Source organism: Bidens hawaiensis, unplaced genomic scaffold, assembly GCF_021521415.1.
Source record: "Bidens hawaiensis isolate Kalapana, Puna unplaced genomic scaffold, B.hawaiensis_p1.1 tig00032892_1, whole genome shotgun sequence".
NCBI lineage: Eukaryota > Viridiplantae > Streptophyta > Magnoliopsida > Asterales > Asteraceae > Bidens > Bidens hawaiensis.
Window position 1 is genome coordinate 45,229 of NW_027495633.1, and position 8,537 is coordinate 53,765.

Below are 8,537 nucleotides of genomic sequence, written 5' to 3' on the forward strand. Positions count from 1 at the left end.
CAATTTGATATTCTAGGGTTTGTTCTAAATGAACTGCTTTGTCTGTCTGTTTATTTATTATCGGACCTACCATATAAACAACCAACACACCGGGCGCATGGTTGGTGTCTATTTGTTTTAGACGTTGTGTGGCTGGGGGCGCAGCTTCGAGCCTCCCCCAGCCCGTTTTGGGTTTCTTTATTTTTATAAATCCTTTTTAATTCATATATTAATATATTAACCATTTAAATCCTATTATTAGTATTATATAGATAATAACAAATCAATATTTTTACAAGACTGACATTAACCGATTATTTTTCCGAAACTTAGTTAAACCATATATATGTGAATATATTTCAGAAGTTTTTTATAGCGAGAAGTGCGAGAAGTGAATGTGTAACTCCATTAACCCCTAATTTCACTCCATTTCTTATGTGTAGGTGCGTTGTGTAGGTGCATATGTATGTGTGTAGGTGCGTATGTTTGTATATGTGTACGTATGTTTGTATATGTGTATGTATGTTTGTATGTGTGTAGGTACATAGGTTTGAATGTGGCTCGATACATTTATATGTTTGTAGGTAGATTTGAATGTGTAATTAAGATATAAATACAATCAACATACATATATGTATGTAACATCATATGAAAGGGAGTGAAATTAGAGATTAATAGAGTTATACCTTCACTTCTCGCTGTAATATCACTTCTCGCAAGATCTATCCCCTGTATGTATGTATGTATGTATGTATATATATAATAGTTGTTAAAATTGTTAAAGTTTTAATAATAAAGTTTCTATTATTTATTAAAGTTTAAATATTCTATATATATATATATATCAAATATGATCTTGTTAATTAATGTATTGTAATGATATATTTAAGTATTTTATAAAAGATCATATTATTATTTATTGTCTATTATTTACAATATTATTATAAAAGATATGTTTATTAGCAATAAAAAATATAAAAGAATCTAAAAGCAAATCTCTTAATGTAAACCATAAGAATCTTTATAAATATTTGGTTAAGTATTTTATGTATTTTAAATAAGTAAAATCATATTATTTGTGATAAACTTTTGTTAAATAAAAGTGATAATAAATTAAAGTAATGTATTACTTTTGTAAGAACTCACTTGCAAGTCAAATCCCGAACCTCCATCTAGTTCTAGTTTGGTTATTCAATTCATACTAATTTTCCTCAATTATTGTTACTTAGGATTTCTCGTCGGTATTTTCTCGGGAAGATCAATCTACCTTTATATCTTAACGAATCATATATCTTGCTTAATTGCTAAGGTGAGTAATCACTCAACTTTTTACTTATATTAAATCTTTTGGGGGCACATGCGTACTTTATCTATTTACCTATTATTTAGTACTTAACTTGCAGCTGTTAGTGATCATGTGTGTTTAACAATTTATAGCTAAAGTTTTATATGCTTATATGCTTTCCTTGAATTCCTTCAATACATGTCGGAGAGGTTTAACATATTCTCAGACTAGTATGATCATACGTCCGTCGTGTTAGCTATCGTTCAGTTTCATCTGACATCGAGCTTACCGACAACATTATTTACTTGTTTATTGGTTAAATTGCTTATCTCACTTGACGCAGTTTGCATGTTTCTTTAATTATTATATATTACTGCTGTTGTGTCTTAAACTGGTGTTTTACTCACTCAACATGTGTTGTTGACAAACCTTTTTATTTTATACGCATATGTAGGTTATTGTTTGAACTAGTTGCAAGATTTGGTGAAGACTTAGTGAAGAATTTATGTTAGAAACCTTTTAATCAAGATCATTTGTGATACAAATTGTATTGTTGTATGATTATTGTTTTTGTATTTTGTACTTGAATTATTTGAATCATTTAATCGAATTAAATTGATGCTGCCACTTTTAAATATTACATGATAGTACCTTGAGAGCTGTGAGCAATCAGCTCACGCCCCGGAATTTCCGCCTTAGGTTGGGGTGTGACACCAGTGTTTGGTCTAGCCAACCGGAGCCGGAGCTGGAGCCGGTGATGGTGCCGGAAACTCAAATGACCCGTGCCTCCAGTTGAAGCCAAAAGACGACACGTAAACACAAAAATAAGCAACTGGAGAGCCGGTGGCGCCGCGTGATCCATACAAGCAATGGACGGAGGATGAGGAACTAGCTCTCACAAAAGCTTGGATCGCCAATTCAGAGGATCACGACGTTGGTAAGTTTTTTAATAGTAAGTATTTATATAACTTTATTTAGCGTTTATTAAAATTTTTTATTAATTGTGAATCAAGCCTCCAAAATATTTTGGAAGAAAATATTTGAAGCTTGGCTCGTGCTAACGGGTAAACCGGAAGAATACCCGGGTAAAGAAGCGGTTCAAGCCCATTGGAAGGTAGGCAATCGAGAATGCAAAAAATTGCCGGGATATACAGCCGCTTGAGTGATCTCGGTTGGCGTAGCGGGAAAAACGACACCGACATCCAATCTCAATCGTTAAGAGACTTTTGAATTCAAGGGCAAATCGAAGGGCGGATCGGGAACCCGTTTAAGCATTTTAGTTCTTAGGAAAAACTCAAGTTTTGCCCGAAATGGAAAGGGGCACCCACCATTCCAGTAGCTTGAAGAGCCGACGCATCATCTCGGGCTACAAAAAAGTAGAGGACATCGTCGTCAACAAATCCGAGCACAACAACAACACTCGTCGATACTCGTAAATTCAACCTCGTTGACAAATATGACGCGGTTAATTTAGACGACGTCGTACAATTGGCTTGACCCCGCGGGAGAGGAAAAAAAAATAATTCGAAAAACGGGGAGGGTTTGTCGTCGTCACAAGTCAATATGGAGGCGAACGATGAAGTCGAACATCTAAACGAGGTGTTCGGTCGTTTCGAAACCCATGCCGTGAAACGTAGCGCTACCCTCCAACAAACCAACAAGCACCACGAAAAACTTGCCGCTATGTTTGAATTGCGACAAATGTGTAATGACTATGAATTTCTCGTTGTGGCCGGGTTATACGAAGATGCCACATTATTAGAAGAACAACGAGTTCAAAAAATGCACGAATATTATGGATATTAGTTTTATGTTTTTTTGCTATATATATGTGTGTGTGTGTATTTCTCTTTTTAATTTATTGCATTTTAATTTATTTATTTAATTTAATAGGTTTTTATTTGTTTAATTTAATTATAAAAAGAAAATAATAAAAAAAGGTGACGTGGTAAGGAAGGGCTACAACACCATTACACCCTTAAAACAAAAACTCATCATTTGCTGATTGGGCGTCACATGGTATAAATCGTCTATTTTTTAGCCCCTATACTACACATAGGCCATGGCCTAATAACAATGATTTACCATAATCTAACTATAGTATAAAAGAAAATAATGAAGATGATCTGGCAATCCCACATTCATTCTTGGCCTAATATCTCTTCTCATTCATTTGACTTATCCATGGGTTATGGAGCAAAACCATATTAAAAAATGGGTTATAATTTCCTTTATAATTCTCTAATCTCTCATTTAATTCTACCTAACAATCCATGGGTCAAGATAATTTTGACAAATGGGTTATAATTTCATTTCTAATTATCTAATTTCTCATCTTATTCATTCTAACAATCCATAGGTCATGCCGTCATGGGACAAAACAATTTTGAGAAATGAGTTATAATTTTCATTCTAGTTTTCTAATATTTCATCTCATTTATCATGATTATCCACGGGTAATTTGTCAGAACAATTTATGCAAATATTGTATATAAAAAATCGATTTGTAAATTTGAGATTCTAGACTTCTTATTGTTTGTATTATATATTTTATTTTTACCTTTAATTTTGTTCATTTTTTTCAAAAAATGGATCTTTTTATTTTTATTATTTGATAAATCCCGTGTAATACACGGGTTTGTTTGTATTATATATTTTATTTTTACCTTTAATTTTGTTCATTTTTTTCAAAAAATGGATCTTTTTTTTTATTATTTGATAAATCCCGTGTAATACACGGGTTCAAAAGCCAGTTAGTAATAATATATTGTTGTCATAGACTTAACGTGCAGCCAAAGACTTGTTGCATTGGCTGGAGTTTCCCTTAACCTGCCATGTTGATTGTTGTCAATATGCTTTGCAAGTTGGTGCTGCCGATTTACTTCCCGGGTACTCAGGTAGTCTCAACTCGCAAAACCATTTATCTGACATATTGTATGGGGCGTTTTGTTTCTTGTTAAGTTATCATATTTTTAAGGACAAGTTTGTTTTGTTTTTCCTTCTTCACAAATCACAATACAACGATATTGAAAAAGATGCATGATATCAATAATTTGATGAATTAGAAGATGAATTAATTAATGATAAAACAGTGTTAAACTTTGACACCAACCGAAGTGTATATCAATCCGATAAATATCTTTACTAAACCTACGTGATGAACAAGCCATTAACATTGCATTTAGGATAAGACACTACATGATTTAGGAAATTAAGGTGGAAAGCCACCTAGGATAGAGTGTTGCACAGATATATTACTTTCACGTGCGAGCCAACTGCCGTAGGGACACCATGCACCTCATCGATCGTTGGGAGCAGAATAATTAAGATAGAAAAAAGATGGTGGTGCTGTGCATATATCTTTTTCATATAAAATCCATAGATATAGATGAGGTCAGTGGTGCACGTGATTACCTCGTGCAAGAAGCAGTTTGCTTTGCTTGCATTGTTTTGTTTCAATTGGGAGACTTGAAAATTACAACTCTTGTGTCGAACTCCTAGGTACCGTTAGGTGCATCGGAACTCCCGTGCACACATTTATCATGGATCCTCCATTGATGTATTAATTTATTAGATTATAAGTAGTCAAAATGCTTCACCTTTGACCATTTTAAGTCATATGGTGTCCAACAAGCTTTTTCAAAATTTGTTAAAAGAGAGTGTAGTAAAAAAGACTCACCATTGGATATTTTGCGTCACGTGTCACCCATTCACTTTTATTTTTTTTTGGTTTTCTTAAATTTTTTATTAAAAATAAACAAATAATAATAATAATATTTTATTAAATAAATATTGCATTAAAATAAAAGCAAAAACTACTCGTCACCCTCTTCGTCATCGTCTTCATCATCGATCTCGTGTTCGTATTCATCGTTGCCATCGTTTTGGTTTTCATTTTCACCTGGAAAATGCCGATTCATCCAAAGATGTTGGACCAAATCCCCTATAATTGCGTTATGAATTTTTCTTGATCGCACGAAATACGTGTTTTCAAGTCTTTGCTCCATACTTGCTGGAGTTCGTGGTGGATCCGAGTTCGGCATGAAATTTGGACATATTGCTCTTCCCTCGTCTTCGATGATCATGTTATGAATTATGATACACGCATACATAACACTTTTCGTTCGTTCTAACGACCATATACGACAAGGATTTTTAACAAAATGCTAGCGTTGGTGAAGAACCCCACCTTTCGATATCTTTTCTCGAAGACTCTTGTACTTTCTTAAAATACTATCTTTTTTCATCAAACGGGTCTTTAAATGTTTTCACAAAAATCACATACTTCGAATATATTCCGTCGCCCAGATAGTGTCAATGATCGTAGAAGTTATCATTAGCCCAAAACAAAGTGACGTGAATGGTACCAGAGATGTAACTCTCCATCACAAGCGATTGTTCTAAGACGAATATGTCATTGTTGGTACCAGAAAACCAAAGAACGCCGACCAAATCCAAATGTCGTATGAAGCAATCACTTGAAGGCTAACCGTTGGTCCCTTTTGGTCACCTCGAGTGTATTTACTTCGCCATGAAGTTGGACAATTAACCCATTCCCAATGCATACCATCTACACTCCCTATCATGTCTGGTAAACCATGCACGTTTGCGTGTGCCTCGTAAAGACGTGGTAGGTCGTTCCAGTTGGGCTCTCTTAGATTATGTGGTCCATATAGTTTTAATATTCCTACATTTAGTAATAAATTAAAAATAAATTATAAAATAATTAACTAAAAATAAATTATAAAGTAAAAAAGTGATATAATTATTTAAAAAAATGAAATGTAACGTAACAAAAATACTCCAAGTAGTCCCGATTTGTTTTATCTGCCATATTTAAATACTCGTCGTTGATGTCGGACGTGTTTTCGTAGGTGAGCACGCGTATGGCTGACGTAACCTTCTGATTAGCTGTGAATCCTAGCGTCTCTCGACGTCCGGTTTTTGCTTAAAGCAATCAAGCTCATGATCCAAATCATTAGTAATGCGCATAAATAATTTTTTAGACATCCGAAAGCGATGCATAAAAGATTTTGAGTTCTAGTATCTCGGAAAGTCGTTGAAGTAATCCGCCATCAAACGATCGTTGGCGCCAATACGGTCTCGTTCGATATATGTTCTTTTCGGAACCGGGGGTGGAGGAGAGCTAATAGAATTCATACTAGTTTTCGCGAGCACAATCGCACTCGTAACCGCCTCTTCCTCCGCATCTTCTTCGGCTTGTTGGTCGGGCCCGGAAAATTGGTTGTATATAGAAGTGGGAGAATCCATAGATTAGGTTTTATAGGAAATTTGGTGTGGGAAATATAGAGTTTAAGAAAGAAAAGTTTATAATTAGTGAATTTTGATTGGGGATGAAGATAATTATATAGAAAAAAATTTGTTTTTTTTAAAATGGTAATATGACCGTTTTTAACGGTCAATTGTTTTAAAATTTGTGCCATTATCGCGTTGTGTACAAAACACTCTGGCCAAAATGCCTACACGAAAAATGGGGGGGGGGGGGTGCCCCCGACATTTTATGGCCAAAACGCCACAATGAAGGCCGAGTACGGATGGGAAATATAGAGGTGATATCTAATATTAAGAGGTGATATCGAATCTTAAAAATCATCAAAACAAACAACAAAAGAAAATATTGGAAAACAAAACCTATAGGAAAGTATACGACGATGTTGCATGTGTTCAGCTTAACGATTGGGAATTTTATTATGAGTTTAGCTATTTTAAAAAATTACTTAAATCATATTGACATGTATCATATGGGTCATATGATATATAGAGAGGGTAGGGCTAATATTCTATATTAATATTAGGATTGTGTATGTATTTCTATTTGCTTTTAATCAGTGTAATACGTACCTCAGTACGTTTATTTTGTAAGACGAAATGTAAAAGTTGGAGAAATTGGGACCATATAAAAGGTCATTTTACCCATTTCTCAAACCAACTCTTCATAACTTATCAATTCCAAGAAAATATAGAGAGTTTTATCTCACCAAACACTCTCACTTTTCTACCTTTCTTTCTTTTGTTTCTTACAAACTAAGATCAGAGATCCGAGTGTTGTTATTGATTTTCGCTATCTAACAACATGGATTGATCCAAGTAAAGTTGTTAGATCCATCCAAAAAGGACCTACAAGTGGTATCAGAGTTTTCGGCTCAACTTTGTGGTTTTCGGATCAAACTTTTCGGGTTTTGATCTTAGTTTTTGGTAGATTTGAAGTTGTTCTTCGTGTTACTCACTACTTTTGGAGTGCTTTACATCCAAGAAATACCCGAAAATCTTCAAATCTAAGTTTTTGGTGTTCTTGGTTTTTGTGTCCGGGTTCATATTCGGTATGAAAAACTCAAATCTAGACCTATTATCTTCTCAAAAAAAAATCAGCTAATCGTGCCGGTCAGACCAATCTAGCCGGTCCAACAGGCTAATCGAGCCGCTAGTCAACGGCTAATTGAGCCGGTCAACCTTTGATCGTTGACTGTGACAAAAAGATTCTAATCGAATCGAACGGGCTAAACGAATCGAACGTTAACCGTTGACTTTTTGACTTTGACAAAAAAAATCCTAATCGAGTCTGACCAGTTGACTTTGACAAAAAAAAAACTTTAAACTTTATTATTATTACTTAGTCTTCTATTAAAAAAAAATGTCTTGCAATTCTAATTTTGAAGTAAGTCTCAATATGAGGGAATGCTAAAAGGACATGTTAATAGAAGAATTCAATATGTTTAAACATATTCAAGGAGAATATGTTGCCTCTCTCATCAACAAATTTGAGTCACTCTTTACTAAATTGAGAAGTGCCGGTATCACAAATAAATTATCTGAGATCAACATGAAGTTGTTGAATTCACTGTCTTACACATGGAATAGCAGTGTGATTACCATCAAGAGAACGATAAACCTGGATACCCTAACACTATTAGAGTTGACTTCTATCATCAAGTGTTGGTGCAAAGAAAATAAAGCTGAGACAAGTGTTGCCGGTGTAAGTAGTCAAGCAAGTCCTATCATCCCCGAGTGTGCTGCAAGTGGAAGTAGTCAAGCGAGTCTTATCCTTCTCGAGGTACATACACACTTGTGCTCTCAAGCTTGTATAAATAAAATAGAGAACTATAGAAGTCATAATGCTACCATTCTAAATCAAATCTTTGGCATAAAATGCCAGAATGATGAACTTAAGATAGCTGAAAAGATCTATGCCACTAGGATTAAAACTCATAATAATGATATGGCTAAGCTTAATGGAAAACATTTCCAAACTGAA